The 27,528-nt window shown below is 43.1% G+C and overlaps 1 protein-coding gene across 3 annotated transcripts in view; it reads right to left on the bottom strand.

The window, feature by feature from the left end:
• The window catches only part of mctp1a (multiple C2 domains, transmembrane 1a), a 251,498-nt gene extending 227,379 nt beyond the window's left edge, over positions 1 to 24,119 (bottom strand). For all 3 annotated transcript variants that reach the window (XM_007893071.2, XM_007893072.2, XM_007893073.2), the window contains exon 1: positions 24,043 to 24,119. The gene's annotated coding sequence lies outside the window, so the exon portion shown is untranslated. The remainder of the gene's footprint in view (positions 1 to 24,042) is intronic.
• Positions 24,120 to 27,528: the final 3,409 nt, after the last annotated feature.

The raw sequence follows: 27,528 nt of genomic DNA, 5'->3' as shown, positions 1-27,528 counted from the left end.
GTCAAAGTCATGAACAATGTCCTCTCTATCTGTGACCAGGGCTCCCTCTGCCTCCTCGTCCTTCTGGATCTCTCTGCCGCATTTGATACAGTCGACCACACCATCCTCCACCCTCGCCTCTCCTCTCTCATCCAACTTAGTGGGACCGCACTCACATGATTTGTGTCCTACTTAACCAACTGCCTCCACTTCACCTCAGCAAATGGTTTCTCGTCCCGCCCCCACCGGGTCATCTGCGAAATACCCCAAGGCTCCATCCCTGGCCCTCTTCTTTTCCTTATCTATATGCTCCCTCTGGGCAATGTCACCTGCAGACACGGAGTAAACTTCCAATGTATGCGGATGACACACAAATCTACTTTGCCTCTTCCAGTACCAACTCCAAGTCCACCGATGGTCTATCAGCTTGTCTGGCAGACATCGGGGCCTGGATGAGTGTAAACTTCCTGCAGCTGAATGTGTACGAGATAGATATTCCTTGGCTCCTGTTAATGTCTTCACTCCTGCGGATCTAAACTCCTCAATTTCCTTGGGCTCTCCCTCAGACTCACCGAACCAGTGCACAATCTAGTTGTCCAGTTCAACCCCCAGCTGTCCTTCCTCCCCCACATCCAGTACCTGCCCAGGACCGCCTTCTTCCACCTCCACCACATTGCCCGCACCCGACCGTACTTTACCCCAAAAGCAGCCAAAATCCTCACGCATTTGTCACCTCCTGCTTGGATTACTCCAAACACTCATCGCTGGTCTCCCCAGCTCGACTATTCAAAAGATCCAGCTCATTCAAAACTCTGCCACCTGCATACTGATACAGACCAAATTTCGTACCCACATCTCACCAGTTCTAGCCAGGCTCCACTGGCTCCCCATCACTGAACGGATTGACTTCAAGATCCTCACACTTGTGTTCAAATCCCTTCACTCTCTGGCACCTCCCTACCTCTCTGACCTCCTCACTCCCCACCACCAGGTGCTTCAGCTCGACTGGCACCGGCCTCCAGCTCATCCCTCACATCCTTCGCTCTACCATCAGAGTCTGGCTCAGTTAGTAGCACTCACTACTCGAACAGAAGGTTGTGAGTTCAAGCTCCAGGACTTCAAACTCATATAGTCTAGGCTGCTGGGGATGTCCTGCAGTGTTGGAAGTTCTGTGCTTCGAATGAGACGTTAAACCAAGGAACCATCTACCTGTTCAGATGGACGCTAAAGATCCCATGGCGTTATTCAAAAAGGAAAGGGAGTTTCTCCCTGTGTCCTGGTCATTCACTTCATGGTTGTTTGTGGGGCACAGCTGTGCACAATAAGCTGTTGTGTTCATCCACAAGGTACACAGTCACTGCACTTTATACTGAAATGCTGTGGGATGTCCTCTTTATGTGAAAGCCACTATACCAAATGTAAGGATTATTTTTACTATAATGCATACCGCATTTAGTGAACTGCACCAACACTGGGGTATTTAGGAATCTCAGGCTTGGTAAACTGTTGAGTGAGATAGTTAGGCAGAGAAGCCACCAAGCAGGAAATCAGATAACAGCAAACAACAACAAAATTACATTTGTGTAGTGCCTTTCCACCTATGAAGTGCTAATGTTCCTGTAACCACAAAGTATTGCACTTGTCTATCCCATTATATCTGAGGAAAGTTTTTATATATTAAGTCCTTGTCCTCCCAAAGTGAAAGGCACTATATAATAATATCAATAATAATCCTTGCATTTGATACAGCGCCTTATCGCGTCATCAAGATATCTCAAAGTACTTTACATGATACACTTAAAAGTGGATTGAATGTGCTTTTTATGAGCGAAATGCCCATAAATGCAATTTGTTATTATTTTCTTCTTTTTTTTGTCACCTATTTAATTTGGCGCAAAAACATCTGATGGAAAACATTGTGAAATTAAATGGACCATAAACAATAGTGCAAACGAAAACTAAATAATAGTATAGATCTGTGGAGCTTCACAGCAAAAATTCAACTCTTTCAGTCTTTGCAATTCTGCCCAATCTCACATCTTTTGCTGCCTGCGGTGAACCAAACCAGAGAAAATTTGTATGTCTCAATTGAGAAAGCTACAATAACATGTTGTTGTTGTTGCTGTTGTTGTTGTATAATATGTTTGGAAGAGTTTGTGCAAAAATACTGCTAGTAAAACAACCTGGCTCAGATGGTAGCACTCTGGTCTCTGAATCAGAAGATTGTGGGTTCAAACACCACATCGGGACTTTGAACTCATATGGTCCAGGTTGACCCTCCAGTGCAGTGCTGGGTGTGTGCTGTGTTGTTGGAGGTTCCATCCTTCAGATGAGATACTAAATTGAGGTTCTATCTGCTTGTTCTCGTGGATCTTAGAGATCCCGTGGCACTATTTAAAAAGAGAGAAAAGTTTCTCCTTGTGTCCTGGCCAATAAACCTCCAAATAAAATTGGGCATTCACTTCATAGTTATTTGTGAGACATTGCTGTGCCAAATTGGCTATCATTTTCGCGTACAAAATACACAATTACTGCACTTTACAGTAAATCCTGTGAAGTGTTGAGAGATGTCTTGATAATGTGACCAAATACAAAGATTATTAATAGGATAATAAAGTTATTATTAATAATAAAGTTTACAATCCAAAAATGAAAATATAGATTACTAATCTATATCATCTCCTTAACACTAAGAAGACAAACTCCAGAAATTGCTCTTTATGAAAATGCTCTGTATTCAGTCTTTCCCCTATTCAGGTTGACCAAATTATGACTAAATTTAAATAAAGTGGAAAGTTGTTGTCCAAATCCCATGTATAAACACAGCTGATGAAACAACTTTTAACCGATGGCTTTGACATTCACCCTAAACTAATGACTTTGTCTAGAGCTGCAGTGTATGGGCTTTTGAATCAAAGCAGTATGAAGGTGATTTCAAGCAGCTCCCTTACCTCTTTGACCAAGGGAAGTCATCTTCCCTCTTCGACACCATAAAGGTTGGCCACCACTATTCTATAAAATGGCCATTTCAGAATTATCTAAAACTTTGGCGAACCAAGAGCGCAGGAGCTAGGATGCTAAGAGTGCGGCAGGGAAGTACAGGAGTGCTGTTTACCTGCTGGTGTCATTCCAAAAGTCTACAAGAATCACTGATCCTGTGGCTCTCTTAAAATACCATGAAATGTATTCCCAGCAGGTAATTTACAAACTACATACAGTATTTTGTGTGCAATGTTGTGAGTGCCTATCTACCTGCTAACCTGAAAAGCCAGACAACTCTGGAAATTTCCTCTTCTCTGGTCTGCCTCTCACTTTTTTGGGATTACATTTTATAATTATAACAATCTACATCTACCCCCATTAGGAACCAGTATTGTTCTCAAAAGAAACTCAATCCGACAGTGATCAGATGAGAGGGCAGTGGAAGGCACGATTTCTGCTAAAGCACAAAAGGTTGTGTTAAAGTAAAGAAGTGCTCAAGGTGTAAAGAAAGGTCTGTCTAACTGTCTGTCTATCTTAGACTTTCAGTTCAATTATAGTTTTCACTTCAGAAAGGTGACAACATATAAATTTTTTTATATATGTCTGAAATCGCCAGTCGTTCTGCATCCTTCACTGTGCTATTGATTATAGGGTTACAAACACCGTTAAGGTAAAATGATTGTTTTTTAGTGGGGTTTTAATAACTGTAATCCTCATAATGCCCATAAATGGACTCTATAGACAGTGTGTATCCATCTTGTTGATTAGGTTGCAACTTCTTTCTACCTAATAAAACATCACTCAATAAACTGACCAAAAATCATAAAAATAGTCATCAAACTAATGTTCACAATTCACTCATCAGAATAAAAGACGGAGTAACAGGCTAGTTTCTGTCTGAGAGTTTGAAATGATCTTTTTGGGAGGGAGAAGGGATTAGTTTTTTTAACTAACCTTGTCCAAAGTTCCCACAAACAATGTTTTAATAGCAGGATTATCCAGGGGAGGGGAGAGAGAAGAATAAACTCCAGGATTAACTTTCTCCTGGGAAAATAGATGCAGGGTTGTAGTCCTGGCAAACTGTATTCAAAGTACGCTATTGTTCATCATTGTAATCTATATACATATACACACCCATTTCTAATGTATTGTCATGTTTCATTATTAACAGGTATATTTATAAACTAATGCTAATTAGAGCAGTAGCTAGTAACAGAATTAATTTGCAATGCAGTAATATTTTAAAACAACTTTGCAGTGTGCAGACATTATTTGCACCCATTTACAAAGTGTTGTGTATTTTTTTGTATTCTGTAATATCCACCCTCTCCCCCCTCCCAAATACACACACATACCCGCACACATGTAAGTTACAATAAAGTATACAATATAAAACTGCAATATGCATTTCTGCACCTGATGATTTCACAACTGTATCAGACTGTCGTTTCCATGTTGATATGTGGGACTGAATCAGACGTGTGAGCAACAGGCCGAAAGGGACTGACTGCATCAATCAACTGGAAGCGTAGGGCTGAGTCACCCGAGTGTGGGTTCAACCTCAAAACACAACCGTCCAACGAAACTCAACAGACATAGACCACCAGTTTATCCACATCAGTTCTTTGGATATGAATGTAGCCAAATTATCGCAATAGGTTTCTAACTCCCTTAAGATAATTAATGAGTTTTGCAGAGGATGTTTAAAACACCGAGTGTCAGTTCTGCTGCTACCTGGATGCTTTGTGTGAGAACAGCGGGATTTGTTTTTAAACTACAAGTAAATTTTGAGCCTGATTCCTTTCTTTACTCCCTGTCACTTTGTAGAAATGGTTGCTTTAGTTTTATATATACAGTATATGTGAAGTACAGGTACTGTTTGAAACAATATAATAGCAACCGAGTGCATGGCTTCCACCATATATAAGGTTTACAGTTTTGTTCAATGACTCTCAGCCCTCCCATTAAAAAAATTGTTCCAGCTCCACTGGGGCCATCATTGACCAATAACAGGTATTACACAGATGGAATGAATTACCTGAAAATTACACAGTAAAAGCAGGAGCATAAATGAACAAAAACTGGAAATCCTTAGGCCTGGAGTTTATAAGCATTTTACATAAGTAAAAATAATAATTAGGTCACTCAATCTATGATTATTTGTGGGACACTATTGTGCACAATTGGCTACCATGTTTCGCTCACAAAATATATAGTCACCTCACAGTATATTCTGTGAAGCGCTTTGAGACGTCTTGAAGAAACAATGAGGCGCTATATCGAATTAAAGGATTATTATTATTGTTAATGAAATTTAACCAGTGATCACTGAGCAGGTTCTTTTTGTCAATATGTCACCTCCCAGTATGGTATCTTTTAAGTAAGTTAGATTGAGCACTTCCTTGTAATATTTTACAAATACATGTATTTTATTAGGTAAATGTATACTACAGGGCTAAATGCAAATTCCTCTCCAAATCTAGAGAGAACCATTGTAAGTTTTGGAATCAACCACGATAGGAATGAATTCTATAATAATCCTTGCATTCGATATAGCACCTTTCATGACAGGAGAACATCTCAAAGAGCTTCACAGGATTTACTGTAAATTGTAGTGAGTACATTCTGCAGGCGAATGCTGCAGGCAATTTGTGCACAATTGTCCAACAAACAAGCATAAAATTGAATGACCAATTTATCTATTTTATTTTTCTTAGGACTTGTTCAAATTATTTCCCAACAGGAAATAAAGATATTAAATTAAGCTGTTAATCCATTTGTCCTTGTTTGACATACAGAACACAAGGAAGAAAAACAACCTCTGAATAGCTTCACTTAAATGACATTTAAGCTGATCATTATTTTCTTGGATTGTAAATAATTTTCATTCGTCTCATATTTTTCTATAAATATTTCTCACGTAGCTGCTTGGCCCCACAGGAAGAACGATGAAAAGATTTGAAAAGTTAGGAAACCACTGCAATTGCCCACACTGAACATGTGTTATTTCCTTTAACTTAAAGGAAGTAACACATTAATATGCAGCAAGCTAGAAAGATGTTGTGTCAGTTAAAAGAACACAAACTTTTAGTTGTCTTCCCTGATACTGTCTTACACAAGAAATAATAAGGCAAACATCCTTTTGTTCATTGTCTGCCTCCCGCATTCTCACCCGCAGGAAACTCCACTCCCCGATCACCCCAGTCCTTGCCAGACTGCACTGGCTCCCTATCCCAGAGAGGATCGACTTCAAGAACCTCAACCTCGTATTCAAGTCCCTACACTCCTCTGCACCCACCTCTCTGACCTCCTCTATCCTCCAAACAGCACCCGTTGCCTTTGATCCTCTGGGTCTGGCCTCCTCCTTGTCCCCCGAGTCCTCCGCTCCACCCTTGGCGGCCGTGCCTTCAGCCACTATGCTCCGAGGCTCTGGAACTGCCTTCCTCACTCCCTTCGTCTCGCTCCCTCCCTCCCCATTTTCAGGTCTCTGCTGAAGATCTTTCTTTTCGACTGCGCCTTTGGTCATCTTCCCCCTTCTCCCCCGGCTCGGTCCTGGGATCTGAAACTGTAAAGCGCTCTGAGACGCTGTCCGGCGTGGAGGGCACTATACAAATCCAAGTTGTTGTTGTTGTTGTCTGGTTTTAAGCTTAATTTGGTCTGCATATTTTGTTTCTGGTTTGAACGCTGTGTCATGTTGAGTTAACTGGTGTCAGCTGGGGCTGCATGGGGGTGAGTGGGTATATTGGCCCTGGCCTTCCCAAGATTGGGGAGCGAAAAAACAGCCTCAACCCCTGCTCCAGATTCATAATTTTCTATGGTTGTGTGTGCGAGTGGAAACCAGATGGAAGTCATTAGACCTGGCTAGGATGTCTAACACCCATTGGCAAGGCTCACACACGAACAATGAGTAATTGGGTTCTGGAAAACAACCATCACCTCTGGAAACACTCTTCCCAGTATGACAAGTTTGGGGACCAGGAGCATCTGCCAATAGTGAGAAGAATTAAAACATAAATTGGACACTAAAATTCAGAAAAATAAATATTTTTTAAAAACAATATTATCAATAGTATTGCTGATAATGACAAATGGAGGAATACAACAACAACAAGATTACATTAGTATAACACCTTTCACGTCCCAACATCCTCCCGACATAATTTTGTCCTTTGTCTTGAAAAACAAATCTTTTCTGTGTTTTATGTTTTTTAAAAAAAAATCTTAATCAAAGAAAAGTGTATTTTGCTGTTTACGATGTGGGCTCTGGAGCCAGCTAAATGGGGTTTGGCGCCAAAACTATTTACATGACTGAGTTACAATATTTCAAACATTGACCTCAATATGTTTCATGAGTGGAAAAACTACTTTGCCCAGTATAGATATCTTTATAAAGTACAAGTAAATGTTCTAAGGCTGATACTCTTTATGCACATGTATTCTCTGTAGCTCAAGCCCATACTTACATGCTCTTCAAACTTTTTAATTTTTTAAATATATATATACATAAACACACAGAGTGATTTCTATTTGAAAGAGGAATTCCCTTTATACTGACTGTTTAGGGATATTCGGTATATACCATTGTTCAGTCTCCAAATTAAAATTTCCCAAAAATTATTACTTTGTGGGAAAACTTTCTGGAACTATGAAATGTCTCATTAATTTGTTAAATATTCTACCTTATTCTTTTGGAAAATAAATTAATAATGTCCAGGATGTAATGTTTGGAGGCATATCTATATACAAATGCTCTGTACATAAGCATCAATCATTTTCTGCTTGTACCAAACCATTTGTAGCAAATGATCAAGTACACAGGCTGGCCCAACTATCTGTACCAAACTGGAGTCCTGTAGCTCAGTGGTTAGAGCACCCGCTTTGCAAGCGAGAGACCTGAGTTCAATTCCAGGCAGGGCGAAACCTTGGGCAAGTTTCCTTACTCCACACGCCTAATAATAATCCCTCCAAAACAAAAAGCAATAATAAATTGGTCATTTTCAATCTACGACTGTTTGTGGGACATTGCTGTGCGCAATTGGTTGCCGCGTTCGCCCACAAATATACAGTCAATTCACTTTACGGTATATTCTGTGAAGCGCTTTGGGATGTCCTCCCGACGTGAAAAGCGCTATATCAAATGCAAGGATTATTATTATTATTATACAGCTCCTCTGTACAGAACTGCTTCACAAGAAGACAATAGACCAGAGCTCCAATGAGTTACAGCTAACTTTGATGTATTAATGCACCCTAGCGGCATAATCCTGATTCAGCCTCCTTCCACACCAGCAATATACTTACTTGTCATTGAACAACATTTGAGTGGACTCAAAGCTTCTGCTGTAGTCAGTATGAATTACTGCGCACTGCTAATGAAACAAGCTAAAGCTAGACACATCTCTTACTATCTCTACGATATAAACTGTCCTTATATCAGAGAATAGCGCTGAGCAGGGAATGAAAGCTATCCACACGCACAATTAAATCTCAACCTCACAGAAGGGATTGCTCACAGAAGCACTGAGATAATAAGGGCACTGAGATAATAAGGGCACTGACAAACCCACCACAGGGAAAATAAAGCTGCAGGAAAATATTATTTGAACACTTTAATCTGAGTCTGTTTTTTTTAAACACGATGGCACTAAATGTTAACGCAAATAAAACAGTCAATTCTTTTGTGTAGAATAATTATTTCTATCTTATGTATAATTTTAGGCAGAAAAGTTTGACTTAATGGAACAGAGAAGGTTGAGCGAGGAACTTATTAAGGTATTCATTATTATGAGTGGTTTGACAGTGTAAATAATGATTTCCCCTGACTGAGTCATTAACAAGAGGTTATAATTGAGGATTATCTACAAAAGAATTAAGGTCAGGTTGGAAGATTTTTTTAAAAGATTAAAGAAGATTGTTAGAAAATGTATGCTGAAGCCGTGTCCGTAACAACATTTAAAAACTGGAGGAAGAATAAAATCAAAGGGCTCGTGGAAAGAGCACAATAGGATGAGAGTTGATAGCTCCTCTGGGACGAAAAGGGTATAGATGAGGAGAATAGGAGGGTTGGGGACTTGTGTGGTGTATAAACAGCATCATGGATCTAGTTGGGCTAAATGGCATATTTCTGTGCTCTATGTAACAATGTAGCACATGTAGTCTGCTCAAAACATTTTATGGAGATCAAAATAGGCATTTTTCACCCTGTGATCCTATGAGGTCATCCTCTTCCACCTACCTGCACCCCAAAGCCATTTAAAAGGCAATGTTTGATAGTGATGGATGCAATAGGTTCACATTGTGGTCCTTCACTGACAATTACTAAAAATAATATTTGCATTATTCGCCATTATATAAAAAAATATTATTTTTAGCACATGGTGCAAGCTAGGTGTCATTGGTTAAAAGGGTCATCAATATTCAGTCCTGAATAATGCTGAAATTACAGCAAAGTATTTGTTTTCTCATTTTCCCACCTTTTAATTACAATGTAATAATAATAAATAATAGTAATCCTTGCATTTGATATAGTGCTTTTCACGTCTTCGAGACATCTCAAAGCTCTTCACAGAATATACTGTAAAGTGAATTGACTGTATATTTGTGGGCGAAACACGGCAGCCAATTGCGCACATCAGACAACATAATGTAGTGTGTTAGCAGCACACATGAAACCTTTGCAAGGCAAAGCGACAGAGTTGATGAAAAACATTGTACTGACTTAAAAATCACCTTAATTCCTTATTATTTATCGTGGGCTCATTCTACAAAGTTCCATATAAATGCTGAGTAAATCCTTGCTGCAACCCCAAGGGACAGATTATTAATTTGATTTGAGGAAAATTCTCACTGTGTCTCAGCCCATTTTTATGTCAGATCCCTTGGGGGCGATGGAAGGTATGTGGATTCTCCTTGGAATTGAGCTAGCTCCAAAGTGACGTGCTTGGCAATTGACTGTCATAATCAAATCAACCCTCTGGGTGATCTCAATAATAATAATAATTCTTGCATCTGACAAAGCGCTTCACAGAATATACTGTAAAGTGGAGTAACTGTGTATTTTCTGGGCAAAATTTTGTGTTCTCCAACTGCGAGGAGATGCTGGATTTTCTCGGGGATCAAACTCGAGGGGATCCGTTCAGCCACTTCCGCCCTCCCCATCTCTCCCTCACAGTCCGGCCCCTACCCATCTCTCCCTCCAAACCTTCGAACCTGTCTCCTTCTCCTCTCTCACCACCAATGTAACCTGCATGAAGCCTTCCATCTGCATCTTCGACCCCATCCCTACCCCTCTCCTTATCTCCCAGCTCCACCTTCTCATTCCTTTACTCTCAGACCTCATCAACCTCTCCCTGTCAACCGGCACAGTTCCTGTTACATCCAGGCTCGAATGCGCCAGCTCAGTCTTCCCAACACTTCCCTCCACAAGTTGCAGATCATCCAGAACTCTGAAGCTCATGTCCTCTCCCGCACCAGGCTCCGTGACCCCATCACTGCCACCCTCGCCCGGCTCCACTGGCTCCCCAACCCTTAGAGGATCGAGTTCAAAATCCTTGGCCTCACTTTCAAGGCGCTCCATGGCCTTGCTCCCTTCTACTTCTGTGACCTGCTGACCCCTTATCAACCTGTCAGCTCCCTCTGCTCAGCGGACTTCATGTCCCCTGCTCGGCCCACCCCACCATCGACGGTCGAGCCTTCAGCCTCTTTTAGTATTGAGTACCGAGGTCCATTATATTGAGTATTGTGGTCTGTAGCATTGAGTACTCAGTGGCATTGAGTACTGAGAGTTTGTAGCATTATACTGAGCAGCAAGTTAAACTGACTAGTAAGTACTGTACAGCTGACATTTGTATTATTTTGTGACGGTGTCATGTAACAGCAAGGTTGGTTCCTGTTGATTAACTGGTCTACTATTTCCACTGTGTTAGATTAATATAAATAATAAATAATACTTTTATTTGATATATGACATCAAAATGTCTCAAATTGCTTCACACAGTGGTACTTATTTGTGTGCCAATTGCCAATGCTAGTGATGTTTTCATAATGTCTTTATAAAAAGAGAAATTCCATAAACATGTATCTAAATAATTGCTCTTCGTAGAACACTGAAAGTCCTTCCGCTGTTGTAGTCTCCTGGCTTTTTATGAATTTGCAAATTTTTAATACAGTACACTTGTTTTTTGAGGGTCTTAGCAGATGAACGTGTAAGAAAAGGCAAATTATACACGTCTTAACTATGTTTCAATGTTTAGAACTTTAGCCAGTTTGTGACTTTCATATTCAAGTCATAATAATAGTAATCCTTGCATTCACAAAATATACAGTTAATTCACTTCACAGCATATTCTGTGAAGCGCTTTGCGATGTCTCAACAACGTGATAAGGCAAGATATCAAATGCAAGGATGAAGGATCGTCATTATTATTTAATATATATATTCAATTTCACAAGATCATCTCAAAGCACTTCACAAAATATACTGCTAGCACCTGTGTACTTTGTGGGTAAACACTGCAGCAATTTGCACACAGCAATGTCCCACAAACAGCCAGGAAGTGAATGACCAATTTTAGTTGGGGCATTGTTGACCAGGAGAAACTCCATTATTACAGTTTGTTGCAATAAAGTTCATCATGTTATTTGTAAAAAAAACATGAAACAACAAATCTCCACTTAGTGGACTTTTTACAGCCTACATACAATCTCCTGAAGAACAACACACAACAAAATTACATTTACAGAGAGCTTTTCACATCGAGAGGACGTCCCAAAGCGCTGAACAGTCAGGTGTCGGGGCCCGAGCATGAGGGAGGGGTCGTGAAGGGGTAAGGGAAGGTAGAGAGCTGAGAGGCCGACCAAAGGCATGATTGAAGAAAAGTGTCTTGAGACCGGCCTTGAAGGAGGCAAGAGAGGAAGCGAAGCGAAGGGACCGTGGTATGGAGTTCCAGAGTGTGGGGGCAGATAGGCTGAAAGCCTGGCCACCGATGGTAGGGTAGATCGGGCGGAAGATATGGAGCAGCCCGGGGCCCGCTGAACGGAGGGAGTGGGCAGGTTGGTAGGGAGTCAGCAGGTCAGAGAGGTAGGAGGGGGCAAGGCCATGTATGGCCTTGAAAGTGAGGACGAGGGTGGGAGTCGGACGAGGGTGGGAGTGATGGGGTCGCGGAGCCTGGTGCGCGAGAGTACACGAGCACGAGTACATGAGTTTTGGATGATCTGCAGCCTGTGAAGGGAAGAGTTGGGAAGGCCGATGAGGAGGGACTTCCCGTAATCGAATCTTGATGTGACGAATGTGTGAGTGAGGGTTTCGGCAGCCTGAAGGGCGAGTCAGTGACAGAGTCTGGCAATGTTGCGAAGAGGTATCAAGGGTTATAATGAAAGGGAATGGTACTGGGATTAAAATATCTGACATGATCGAATAAACAAACTGATTAAAATTGGTTACTCACTTCAATGCTGTTTGTGGAGCATCGCTGTGTACATATTGGCTGATGCATTTGCCTACAAAGTGCCCAGTCACATTTTTACAGGATATCCTGTGAGGCGCTTTGAGACGTCCTCCTAATATGAAATCATTACATCAAATGCAAGTGAAAGAAAGAAACTCATGGAACAGATTTGGTGTGTTGAATAGCCTCCTCTTGTCCTGTTCTCATATGTTCCATGTTCTTAATTAATCTTATATCCTGTGTTATAAACTCCTTTCCTTAAAAAACTCTCCCAGGACCCATTGCTGCTCTCACACTACCGGCCCATCTCCAACCTTTCCTTTCCAAGATCCTGGAACAAGTTTTGCTTCCTAGCTTCGCTCCTTCCTCTCCCGACACTCCCTTCACGAACCCCTCCAATCGGGTTTCCGTGCCGCCCATAGCACAGAAACAGCTCTGGTCAATGTGACAAATGACATTCTGTCCATCTGCGACCAGGGCTCCCTCTGCCTCCTCATCCTCCTTGATCTCTCTGTTTCGATACCGATACCGATACCGATACCTCCAATACCTTCGACCACTCTATCCTCAATCACTGCCTCTCCTCTCACTCTTCATGGTTCTGTCCTTGAATGGTTCAGATAGTACCTCTCAGACCGTCCCCACTTCATCTCCACAAGCGGTTTCTCCTCTAGCTCCCGCACCATCTCGTGCGGTGTTCTTCAGGGCTCTGTCCTCGGTTCCCTCCTCTTCACTATCTATATGCTCCCACTTTGTGACATCATCCGCAGACATGGGGTCAACTTCCACATGTATGCGGAAGACACCCAACTCTCTCTCTCTGCCTCCACCCTCGACTCCAGGACCACTGCTGTGCTGACAGAATGTCTGTCAGACATCAAGTCCTGGATGAGAACTAACTTTCTTCAGTTGAATGTCAACGAGACCGAGGCCCTCCTGATTGGCCCTCGTCAGCACCTCCTCACTTCAGGCTCTGATAGCATCAATATCCACGGTTGCACACTCCACCTCGCTGAGCCAGTCCAGAATCTTGGGGTCTGGTTTGACCCTCAACTATGCTTTCTACCCCACATCCGTGTCATGACCGGCTCTGCTATTAATAATCTGCTATTCCAAATATGCGCAACGTTGCTCTGTGTATGTGTGTGTGTGTGTGTGGGGGGGTGAATCCTTCTTATTTCTAATTCTGCTTGATTTTTTTGTGTTTCCAGTTATGTATTTGAAGAACAAGATAAATAAACTACTTAAATCTACATGGACACAGTTCATCCCTCTCAGCATTTTAAAGAACTGGATCATCTCCCTTTTGTTCTTTTGTCTAATAAGAGTACATTTAGTTCTGTAAGTCTGTCTTCAATCCTGAATCATGGAATCATCATGGTTACTCTTCTCTGAACTTGCTTCAATTTTAGTTAATGTATGTTTGTAGGTAGCTGCCTAAAACCACTCACAATGTTCATTTGCATAAGGTTTTAATGATGTGTTTTTGTGTGTTTTGACTGATATTCAAATGCACTGGGTCGAATTTTACAACACACATTTGCATTAACTAATCGAGTCACTGAACACAACAATACTTTGCTATTTTTAACTGTTAATGAATATTCATTATATTCTCAAGCTTTAACATCTCAGCTTGGTTTGGATACTATTAAGTGTGGTGATGGGTTTCCGCAGGTGTCAAGACACCTGGCTGACAAAAAAAACATTAGTTTTTTCTCCAATCGTACTTTCAACACGTGGAAGGATGACTGGTTTACACGATTCAATTTTCTGCTGGGATAAAAGACTGGTGCAAAATTTTAGACGCTAAACAAAATAAAAAATAACATCCCTACTTTATTCTGTCTTAATTTTCATGCACTTATAGTGAGTCTCACCAGGCAGTATAAGAATGACAATTCTTTCTTTTTTGCCAACTCCTCCTCTGATGCAAGGTTATACCTGAAATATTAATCTATATTTCTTTCTTTTTCAGATGCTGATGATTGACTTGCTCCACTTTTCCTGCATTTGCTGTTCTGATTTTTAACAAAACACTGGTCCCTTTGTTTAGGAAAAATCTAATTTAAAAATAACTTTTGCAAATAGAATATTTGTTGCAGAACAGAACATCGAAAACACAAAGTTCAAAATGGGTAAAGTACAAATAATATTCAAAGCTAACCTCCTGTTTTTTAGAGTAATCTAGAATAACTTCAACCAGTCCAATGTTTCACAGAGAATCTGTCTCGAAGTTATCTCAATGTATGTTATGAGCACTTTGAAGTTATTTCATCCCAACTTCTACTCAAAAGTCAACTTCCCTCTTCCAGCAATTGTCTCATTCCAGCCTGAATAGCACCCTGCATATAAACTGCCAGAAATATGACATCAGCGCAATATCAAACACCAATAATCCTTGCATTTGATATTGTGCCTTTCATGTCAAGTGTTTCAAAGGATATAATGTAAACTATATTGACTGGATTTTTTATAGGCAATTTACAATATCAAACACAAGGATTTTTTTATCAGCATAAATAATAAATGATAATAATAAGGTTATGAGTTCAAGTCCCACATCAGGACTTTGAATTCACATAGTCTCGGCTCACTCCAATGCAACGCTGTATGTGTGGGGGGGCAGTGCATTGTTAGAGGTACCATCCTTCAGATGAAATGTTAAACCGAGGCCCCATCTGCCTGCTCAAGTGACGTTAAAGATCCCATCACACAACTCGACAAGAGAAGGCAGTTTCTCTTGGACAAGAATCCCCCAAATAAAATTGTTAATTTGTCTCATGGCTGTTTGTGAGTTGTTGCTGAGCAGAATTGGGCTTCCACAGTTACCTACAAATACTCAGTCACTCCACTGCACAGTAAATACTGCAAAGAGCTTCGGAATCATCCTGGTGTGAAAGGATTAGACCAGATTAAAGGATTAGCATTATTTTTGCTGTATAATCTCGTGATAAATTGCTGTATTACAGACATCCAAGATGTGTACTGGGAGTGCTGGTGTCGAGATAAAATGATTCACTGACTAATTCCTCATCTTAATCTCTGGAAGAGTTCCACTGGGGTGTCATGAATTGAAGGATTTATGTTCAATATTACAAAAAAGGAAAAAATGTTATACATAATGGTCTTCACCAAATGCTGAACTGCACTTAGATCAATCTGCACTAATTTTACTTGGAAACTTTATGTTGCTGTGGTGAACCTCATATTCAAATAATCGGTGACTGATAAAGCTGCCTTTCCTGCCAGGTAAATTAGCTTTTTGATCCAGCATTAGTTTTAAGCCTGGCAATATAAAGGTAGATGATTATGCAAATGTTCCCAGCTACAGTTTAGATCATTAGAGCAAATCTTATTCATCTAAATCAATTCCTTCAGCTAACTGATTATTTAATAAAGCATTTATTTCATTATAACGTTCATTTATATGTAAAACTGAAATGATATCATTTTAAAAGCAGTAGGTGGGTGGGGTGGAGGATAAGCAGGAGGAAGAAGATACGGCCAGGGTCGAGTTTTCGTAGGCAAAGTTTAAGCTCCAACATAATGCTGCGGGGAGCACTATATTCTCTGAGGTGTTGCCTTTTGATGAGATGTCAAATCAAGGTCTTTGATTGTCGATTTTTGTTGATAATTGGCAATTGTTCTCACAAGGACATTGGTAACCTCCTTGTAGTAATAATATTCCTTGCATTTGATACAGTCTTATCACTTCACAGTTACCATAAAGTGCAATCACTATATTTGTACACAGCAGCCAATTTGTTGTAGCACTGTCCCACAAACAGTGAAAGTGAATGGTCAATCTATCTAGGGAATTATTGACCAGGATACTGTCACATTCCCTTCTCTTTTGATCTTTATTGTCCACTTTAACACCTCATCAAAAGGACGACACCTCCGACAATGCAGTAGTCCTCCCCCAGCATTGCATTGGAGCATCAATCTTGACTATGAGCTCAAAGGTCTCATAGGTCTTGAACCCACATCCTTCTGAGTCAGAGTTAAGAGTACTACTAACTGAGCCACGCTGAGAGTTTGTGCAAGCTGTGAGAGGTTTAGATCTCATTCTTCCAGAACAAAAGAGGAAAAATTGACTGATAAATAAAATAGAGACACAAAAAAAGTGAAAATAAAGGGCAGAAACCTCGTAAAAGAGGCAATCTCGGAGTTAACAGGGAAAGCAAATGGTAGAAACCAGGAATGAAGCTGCAAATGCAAAACTTCAGCAAAATAAAGTAGCAAAGAGAAACAGAAATATGCTAAAATGAAACTAGAATTCAGATTAAATTAGCCTTTATTACATAAGTTTGACAAATTCAGTTCATGGATGCAGACAAGATTGTCTCTCTCTCTAATTATTGATTTTCACATAACTAATGTCTTCTCTTGTCTTGAGGATTCTGAGTCTCAGCCACCTCTATAGTACCATTGTGCTTCACCTGACTATTTTCCCCTGTGATGCAATCCTTCATCACATCTTTCAAGTCAGGAAATGTATATCTATTGGACAATTTTAGGTTTGAATAAAGATTTGAAGAAGAACAATATAACAAGTTACAGGAAATGAGCAGGGAATTGAGATTGGAGTAATTTCTCCAGTGGATCAGCGAGGAAACTCTCCAAGGCATATTCGCTTCAAGGGCGCTTATATAAATGGAAGTCGTTGTTGTTATAATAATAATTATTATTATTAGATTATTATCATTGTTTGCTGCAATTTCCAAAATTTTGTACAACCTTGGTGGTGTTCCACATTATGGGCCTTGGCTTCTCAATTTAACAAACAGAATGGTAGAGTTTGGAGGATAAGGAACTGAAAGAAATGAAAGGGGAAGTTGAAGTACGCCCTGGAACAAAAGATGTTTTAAGGGTTGTGATTCTATAACAAAGACTTTTGTCTGCTGCATCTTCCGCCATGCTCACCCTCACGGCATACTCTAATGACTGCATCATTCCCCGATCTCTCCCCAGTGCTCTCTCATCATGCTCCTAGAAACAAGTCTCTTGTTTCTATTCCTCATTTCCACCCTTCCTGACTCTCCTCCTTCCCCTCCCCCCACCCAATGCAAACTCCTCCGCCACAGTCCCCTGCAATTGCCCTCTAAAAATAACTGTTCCTTGTCCCAACAATCATTCTCCCCATTAACGATCTCACCTTAGAAGAAAACGTCAACATTCATGACCTCACCAAACCATGGTTCACCCCTGGTTGACACCATGCCTCTCACCAAGGCTGCCAAACCAGCACCATACACTCTGCTCCAACCATGGTGCAGCAGATATCCAGATCCCAAATTAGTCTGTCCTCTTACTCCACTGATTCTTTTTTCTACTTTGAGCATCTCATGCTCTACCTTCCCTCCAATCTCTCCCTCAAAATCCTCATTGCTTACCGCCACCAAAACCTCCCAGCACATTTCTCTCAGACATCAACTCCCTGTCCTCCCTCAGTTCACTTCTGTGAAGAAAATGGTCTCACCCCAGTTACAAGAGCAGGATTGCAGTGGCCAGGGAACAGGCTGCCAGACAGTGACTCAACTGAGAGATAGATAGTGCTTGATTGCAGGATGTGAAAGAGGTGAAGAAAATTATGACTATTTGAATGAGGGAATAAAAAAATCTGGAAGTGTAATGCAAAAGCCACATTAACCTTCAACATAATTTTCTGGATGAGACCAAGTGGTACAACCCTTGCTAGCTAAAATCTTAACTTAAATCTATTTCTCAAATGTGACAATGGTGCACATAGGAAGGCAGTGGCTAAAAATCTACCTATTTAATTAAAAGGTCAGGATGGCTACCATTCAACCAGAACTTGAGTGAATTAATAAATCATTAAACCTGCATTAAGGCTGCCATGCCTTCATGCCTCTTATATACTACATATTTTATGGAGCACTCCATATTTGTGACACTTTGTTCCGCCACAACGCTCTACTATAAACTAAAACAGACAGTGTGAACATTTAAAATTCATCTCGTTTCATCACTACTGTAAAGAAACATTCCAGTTTGCGCATCAAGCTCACGTCTCAAAGCGCTTCACTGGGTTTTACTGTAAAGTGTACTGATTGTGCATTTTGCAAGTGAACCTGGCAGCTAGTTTATGCACAGCAATGTCCCTCAACAACAACAAAACCAACTTGCATTATATAGTTTCATGATAGTTTCAATCTTTCTCCTGTCCGGTTTCCTCCCTGCCCAGAGTACAGACAGCGCTTGTCAAAGTCACCAATGATGTCCTCTCTCTCTCTGTGACTAGGGTTCCCTATGCCTTCTTGTCCTCCCGGACCTCACCGCTAAGCTCAACAGTCGATCTTTTATCCTCCTTTACCACCTCTCCTCCTTCATCCACCTAGTGGGACCACACTCGCCTGGTTCAAGTCTTTCTATCTGTTTCTCTCTCCCTCACATGTTCCTTTTGTATACCCACACACATAAGCAACAAACAAAGAATGTTGGACCAGGACACACCAATGAGAACGCCTAAGATGCTCATGCTCAAAATCTGTGTGACTATCTTGTCATACTCATCCCCCATTATATTTTTCTCCATGCTAGCCAGGGCTAAAAATCCTCATAAGTCAGTTTGTATGGGAGAGCAATAAGGGAAATACAATTGAAAGAAAATAGAACGGAGCTCTCTTGGAAATAAGGTAAGTAAAAGGTCAGGACAGGCTTCAGCTACGTTCCCTTTATTTTTGTATGGGTTGTTTTATTCCCAGTTCCTATTGGATGACACTTTATCAGAACTACCGATGGAGATATAACAACCTGCCTGTCAATCCTTATTAGGGTCAACACAACCTTGACAATAAGTATCTCTAATTTAATTTTACAATCACACTTGTTCTTTTTCTACTTATGCAGTTTATCTTTTTTCCGTATTCATCCTTTAGCTTTCCTTTGTTGTTTATTTCCTTTATTGTTATTATTATTATTTATTTCACCTCCATGTACACTACAAGTCACAGAAAATCTCTGCGAATCACTCCAAGATGTTCTCAACATTATAGGCGCTATGTCAAATACAGGGATTATATTATTATATTCCTGATATGTTATTTTTCTATTGATTTCCATCTATTGTTACCTTATTATTTATTTGATCTTCATTTTCCTCCCATAATGCTTGCAGATCTTTGATATAAGTTTATGTTTATTCCATATTGTTTATATTGTTATATTTATTCCATATTGACTTTGTTTCATGTTATTTAAATAACTGTTTAATTCCGGGAAAGAAGACAGAACAACTTGATTCAATGGACAAGAATTTTTTGAAGATGACTAGGAAAGTGCACTAGCTGGTGCACATATGGAGTAGTAGTAACGGGTGGGCAATTTTTTTCGTAGGTTTGTTTTACTATTATTATTTAAGTTTCTGGAAAGATCATGTGGCAGTAACTTTTAGAAAACAATGATGCAACACTAAGTAGGAGAGTTTAAAATGCTGCACTTATTGGGACAGGTAGATGCATAGAGATCATGCGTATCGAATTGGAAATGAAAAAGTGCTGTTAATCCAGCAAAGCAAAATCATCAATATTCAGAGAGCGTGCTCAGCCACACTTATATCGCAGTAATGCTACAGTCGTTGGTTTGACATGTTGCCCTTAGTATAATGCTGTAAGCTGGCTGCCTGCATGGAATGAGCCTCATGCTCTCCCAGAGATGAGTGAAATTGAAGGGAATTTCTTATACAGTCCTCCCCACTTATGTCGACCTATCAGGGACCACTCGGGTTTTGTTGACATAGGTGGTTTGTCGACAAGGCGATCACGGACGGGCGATAGATATTCTGTCATTAAAATTTCTGTAACATGGTATCTGCATATATTTTCATGGATTTATTCAAGAAAAGGGTCATACATTTAATTAAAATTTCTAAACCATTTACTTACACCTATTCTTGTTACCTTATTTACAAAAATGTTGTTAACGTTTTTACAAAAGATAGTCACGTAAGTCAAAAATAATCATTTAAGAGTTCACTGTTGACATAAGCTGTAATATAACAATGCCTTTAACCCTTTAATACTGTTAGTGACCTAAACAATTTGTTGACATAAGTGAGCTGGAGTTTATGTTGACCTCAACATAAATAGTACATTTTTAGTATAAATGTACGGAGAAGTGACTTGGACTTCACTGCTTTATTGTCATAAGCAGGATGCCGACATAAACGTGTTTGAAGTAAATGGGAAGGACTGTAGTGCACCTACACATTAACATGTATCTGCACACAGGTGCACCCATAAGTGGCATTCACAGGCCAGTTCATTTTTAATATTACTAAAAGCCTGGGGTGGTGGTCCTGATGGCTTTTTACTAACATACAGGATGGTTTACGTAGCGTGAAGCCGAATAGTTGTGAGATCATCTCGCTTCTCTAATTGCAGTTGCAGCTGTAACTGCTGAACCTGCACCAGTTCAATTCAAAACTCACATAGAATTGATATAAACTGTGCAGCACAACTGGTCGATTAGAAGTACAGGATAATGTGCACTAAAATCAATAATAATAATACCATAATAATAATAATACTTGTATTTGATATACACAAAAACTATATTTTAAATCAAAATTGAAAATTCAATGTAGTCTATCGTCCACGTGATTTTGCAGGAAGCATGTAAACCACTCAATAAAGTGGGTATACTGTAGTTTATATTTGATACCTTAGCAGTATGTATTTATCTGTACAGTATCCTGAAGGCACCTAAGTGATTAACACTATCTACTAGATGTTTTTCAAATAATTATAAGATTAAGCCAAAGGGGGAAATCCCATGAAAAATAAGTAAAAATACAGATATGATTGACTCCAACCTCTGCCCAAAGACTCCATTGCCTTATTAATAACTCCAAGAGCGTTTCCACTGCGGCTTTTGAGATTGTGCTGTTATTCGTGATTCACCATGTGGCAGGTTCTCTATCTCAAACTGTGTGGCCTTGAGATGATGTTGACAAGTAGCCAGGAACCTCTCTCAGGGAGCAAGCAAATATTAGAGGGCAACCACTGAAGGCTCCTTCTCAACAACTGGTTACTGAGCATTCCTCCTCAACAAGACACCCATACAGGAAGAAAAAATAGTAAGTGTTGCAGTGGATTCTTCATACAAGAGGGAATAAGTAACAAATTTGGGAAAATGCACAAGATGCATAATTTTTTTCAGGGATGCTACATTGCGTCTTGTTGTTTCTCCTCATCATCAGGCACAGTAATTATTCTGCAACAATTTTTGGTGCAGACATTTCTCTTGCTGTCCTGATTAATAATATTTCACCCACGTCCAAATCCAACTGATGAATTGGTCATTCATTTCTGCACTTACATTTCAAATAATCCATTGTTTGAGGAATGTAGATCGACATGTCTCAAGTAATAAATGCTCAGCAAACAGCAGCCAGTCCGCAATCTATATTAATTTTGCACGAGCAGCAATCTGTTCGACAAGTGCTGTGACAAAAGCAAATGTCATTATAAATAAGAATTAAAAGTATCGTTGAGTAGGATTAATGGAACACTTTGTGCGGCGGGACATTTTTCACTCTTTGCACCACCGAATAAACAGAAATGGTGCAATCACTTTTCTTTTAAATAATATAATAATCCCTGAATTTGATATAACCTTATCACGTTATTGAAACATCTCAAAGCGCTTCACAGAATGTACTGTAAAGTGAATGGAGTGTATATTTTGTGGGCGAAATGGCTTTTTCAGCTGCGGTAGAAATCCTCTCACAGAATTGTGGAGGTACCTTGCTGAAAACTGCTGCCTGCATTACATCGACACAAACTGCAAAGTTATTGCTGTCAGCTGGCACTCAGTAATGGAAACTATCATCCATGATTGTAGCTAAGGTCCGAGGCATATGGAAGCGCCAGCCTCCAGCGCTTTTATCCATCCCTTGCTTTATAGTTTGCTGCAGGACCTACGTGCAAGTGTGGGTCCTTACCATTTCCCTGCACCGCAGCTTACAGACACTGACTAACTGCAGCATGTCTGGGTTTGAAACAAGTGCGCAAGAGAGTTTTTTAACACCTTAAGTCGGTAGCAACAGTTTACTGACGGTACACACTGAAAATGACAGCCAGTATTTTTCAGCACACTGATGTAAGTTATAATAATCCTTGCATTTGATATAGTGCCTCATCACATCTCTGAGACGTCTGTCAAGGGTATTGACTGTATTATTTTTTTGGGGGGGACGACGCGGCAGCCAATTGCGCGCAGCAGCGTCCCACAAACGGTCGTGGACTGAGTGAGTGACCAAAATAATTATTGTTTTACCCTAAAAAAAAATTCAATCTGAAGTAACCTGTCGTGCTACTTCACTTCACTTCCACTCCACGTGAACTCCAGGTTGGCTGCCAGGCAGGTGGCATCGCGGCTGCCAACTGCTTTGCGAATAGATAGATGCCTTTGGCCAGAAAGAGAGAAAAGTGGCAGGTGTTACCCACCCAAAGCCAGAAGCCTGCAGATTGTACTACACCCCCACCCCCCCAACACCCACAACCCCCCCACCCCCCAACCCCCCCAACACAACACCCCACCCCCCCAACACACAGCCCCCAACCACAACACAACACCCCCCACACACCCCCAACAACCCCCACAACACCCCCCCCCCCCCCCAACACCCCCCACAACACAACCCCCCCCCCACCCCACCACCCCCCAACACACACCCCCAACACAACCCCCCACACACAACCCCCACACCACCCCACACAACCCCCCCACCCCCCAACATCCCCCACAACACAACCCCCACACCACCCCACACAACCCCCCCCCCCCCAACAACCCCCACAACACAACCCCCCACCCCCCAACACCCCCTCACAACACAACCCCCACCCCCCAACAACACAACCCCCCACACCCCCACAACACAACCCCACACCCCCCAACACACACTCCCCAACACAACCCCCCATAACACAACCCCCACACCACCCACACAACCCCCCACCCCCCCAACACCCCCCCACAACACAACACCTCCACCCCCCCACCACCCCCCCCCCCCACCCCCCAACACAACCCCACAAACCCCCCACACCCCCCAACACACACTCCCCAACACACCCCCCAACACAACCCCCACACCACCCACACAACCCCCCACCCCCCCCAACACCCCCCACAACAACACCCCCCACAACACAACACTCCCCACAACACAACACCCCCCCACCCCCAACACACACTCCCCCAACACAACCCCCACACAACCCCCCCCCACCCCCCAACACCCCCCCACAACACAACACCCCCACCCCCCACACCACCCCCCAACACCCAACCCCCCCACCCCACCCCCCCCACCACCCCCCAACACAACCCCCACATCACCCCCAACACCCCCACCCCCACACAACCCCCCCCCACCCCCCCAACACAACCCCACATCACCCCCAACACCCCCACCCCACACACCCCCCCCCCCACCCCAACACCCCTTTTTTTCCAGGGAGGTGTGAGGGATGGGCCGCGGTGTCCGGCGGCCCCGGGGCTTCGGCATCGCACGAGGGGGCAGTGCGGGGAGTGCGGGGGGACGAGAGGTGACAGGAGCGCTCTCCCGGTAACGGGCGCCGCGCGGCAGAGCGTTACTCACAGAGGCAGCCGAGCGGGGCGGACCCCGGGGTCCCTCCGCCTCCCCCTCGACCGGGTCCGGGACCCTCTCCAGGAACTCCGCGGTGCCCAGGGAGGAGCTCTTGTGGTGTGCGACCGCGGACCCGAGGCGGAGGGGGGGAGCATCGCCCTGTGCCCGGGGATGGCCGTGGGTCGCCGCCGCCGCCGCCGCCGCCGGGGGTGCGGGTGGGTGGGGGGTGACCTGTTCCAGCCTCACCCCCCCGGAGCCCCCGGCGGTGGCCGGACCCGAGCAGCACAGGTTGGGCTGAGAGGACGAGAAGACGCGGTCCAGCACCCGCCGGCGCTTCATCCTGAAGCCCGTCTGCCCGCCCGCCGCCGCCGCCGCCGCCGCCGCCGCTCTCCTGCTGTCGCCCTTCCCATCCGATCCCGATTTGGAGCCCAGGAGCAGAGGTCTGGGTTTGTGGAAATGCCTCCACAGGCGGGACTGCAGGGAGTGGGGTTCTTGCCGGCGATCATCCTGGCCTGGGGGGGTCTCCTCCATACTGCCCTGCCTTGCCCTGCCCCTGCCCTTGCCCTGCACTGCACTGCCTTGCCCTTGCCCTGCCTTGCCTCCCTGCCTTGCCCTTGCCCTTGCACTGCCTTGCCCTGCACTGCCTTGCCCTTGCCCTGCCTTGCCTCCCTGCCTTGCCCTGCCCTGCACTGCCTTGCCCTGCCCTGCACTGCCTTGCACTTGCCCTGCCTTGCCCTCCCCTGCCCTTGCCCTCCCCTGCCCCTGCCCTGCACTGCCTCCTTGCCTCCTGCCGCAGTCTGTGTGTCTGAGAGGAACACAGTTAGTTTGCACAGAGCCACAGAGGGAGAGCCCTGACTGTCAGACTGCCAATGCCCTCGATCAACACCCCCCCCACACACACACACACACACCACTAACACCCCCCCCACACACACCACCCCCCCCCCACACACACACACCACTAACACCCCCCCACACACACCACCCCCCCCACACACACACACCACTAACACCCCCCCCCACCACACACACCACTAACACCCCCCCCCACACACACACCACTACCCCCCCCACACCACTAACACCCCCCCCCACACACACACCACTAACACCCCCCCCCACACCACTAACACCCCCCCCACCACTAACACCCCCCCCACACACACACACCACTAACAACCCCCCCCCCACACACACACACCACTAACACCCCCCCCCCACACACACACACACCACTAACACCCCCCCCCACACACACACACACCACTAACACCCCCCCACACACACACCACTAACCCCCCCCCCACACCACTAACAACCCCCCCCACACACACACACACCACTAACACCCCCCCCCACCACTAACAACCCCCCCCACACACACACCACTAACACCCCCCCCACACACCACTAACAACCCCCCCCCCCACACACACACCACTAACACCCCCCCCCACACCACTAACAACCCCCCACACACACACCACCACTAACCCCCCCCCCACACACCACTAACAACCCCCCCCCCACACACACACACACCACTAACACCCCCCCCACACCACTAACAACCCCCCCCCCCACACACACACACCACTAACACCCCCCCACACCACTAACACCCCCCCCCACACACACACCCACCACTAACACCCCCCCACCACACACACACCACTAACCCCCCCCCACACACACACACACACACAGAGCTAAAGTTGCGCTGTTGCTCTCAGCTCTTGCGATCAGGAACTACAAGTCTCTCTCTCTCTCTTCACCCCCCGAAAGCTGTAGCCTCTCTCGTTGGAGCGGAAGTCTGGTATTAATTTCCTTCCAAACAATGTCTTGAGTTATTGCGAGCAACTGGTGTGGTCACGAACGGTCCCGATCCCATCCCATTAACCCTCCTCACTCGCCATAAAGTTGTCCCGTTTGTAACATATGCACAGACACACACACACACAGGAGCTACACCACCACAACACAGCAGCCCGAGTGAGGATCATCGGTTCAGAAAGGTTGTGTGTGATTGATCTACACCCCGTGTTATCTTTCCCTCCCAGACAGACAGACAGACACACACACAGACAGACAGACACAGTCACTGGGAAAAAAACAGAAGAAATCCCCTGTGTGCGTATCTTGTTGCTGCTGAGAATTCCTGAAAACTAACACGTTTACTGGTAATGAGTTAAAGGGAGGAGAGGATGGGGGATTGTATCAGTTGGCGAAGTGGACAGATTGCGGTTTGTTTACATTATGAGGGTAATGTTTTTGCAGTAAATGAATTCCCTGTTGTGACTATCACAGCAGAAGGGAAATTATGGCCTGAACTTGTGATCCCAGGGGAAGTACTGATTCTGGATGTAATTATTTCAGATTGAAGGCTCTCATTTATTTGTATTCATGATCGTTTTAGGAGATATCATTCTTATATCCTGCCCCCAGCGTTCATTCTTTTTTTAAAAAAAACAGCTACAAAGAAGTTGCAAAGGTTGAGATCATCTTCCAACATCCATTTCAGCTCAATTTCTAAGCACAGTGTGCATTCACCACGCTGAATAATATATAATAATAATCCTTGCATTTGATATAGCACTTTATTATGTCTTCAAGACATCTCAAAGCGCTTCACAGAATACACTAAAAAGAATTGACTGTTTGGTGGGCGACAATGGCTATCCATCAAATAGTGGATAAGGAAGCGTTTTGGCTTGGGATGACAAGACCCGGAAGGCAGGCATTATCTGGCGTCTCATATATCACACACTCATATATCCATCCCTGGTGCCTACCTAAGCAAGAGTCTTTGGGCTAACTTAGTAAGGGAGAGGATATGTAGATAACAGCAACTCCATACATCTGAAGGGGACTTATTTGTTGCTTGAAAAGCAGAACAAAAAATATTTACCGAGAAACAAAATAAATACCATCTTGAAAATAAATACAATGAATAAAATTCACCTTTTCTCTTCTCAGGTGAATCTTTATTATATAAATCCAGGAGGTAAGTGGATGGGTAAGAGAATGAGAAAAAAGATTTGACCCCTTTGGGGTCTTTCAGGAGGAAGCTAACCTGTTACCAATACTATTTTGAATGAATTACAGGCAGCACAATAAGTAGAAAGATTTGTAATGTAGCTGTTTTCTAAAAAGAATGAGTGCTGGGGGCAAGATATAATAATAATAATATTTCCATTAAACACAAGTGAAGCAACCTCTTTTGCTGCACTTTGTCAAAGGCCTTGTGAAAATGCAAAATAAAATGTCCATTGAGTTACTCTTTAAGTCCTAGAATTATGTTATATCCTCATCATACTCCATTTATCAAGCACAATTTTCCATCATAAAGCCATGGGGGGGTCCTGTAGCTCAGTGGTTAGAGCACTCGCTTTGCAAGCGAGAGACCTGAGTTCAATTCCAGGCAGAGGGCGAAACCTTGGGCAAGTTTCCTTACTCCACACAGAGCCTAATAATAATCCCTGCAAAACCAAAAATAAT

Source organism: Callorhinchus milii, unplaced genomic scaffold, assembly GCF_018977255.1.
Source record: "Callorhinchus milii isolate IMCB2004 unplaced genomic scaffold, IMCB_Cmil_1.0 Scaffold1, whole genome shotgun sequence".
In the NCBI taxonomy this organism is placed as follows: Eukaryota; Metazoa; Chordata; class Chondrichthyes; order Chimaeriformes; family Callorhinchidae; genus Callorhinchus; species Callorhinchus milii.
Note: the sequence above shows the minus strand (reverse complement) of the source record. Positions and strands in the feature narration are given on the sequence as shown.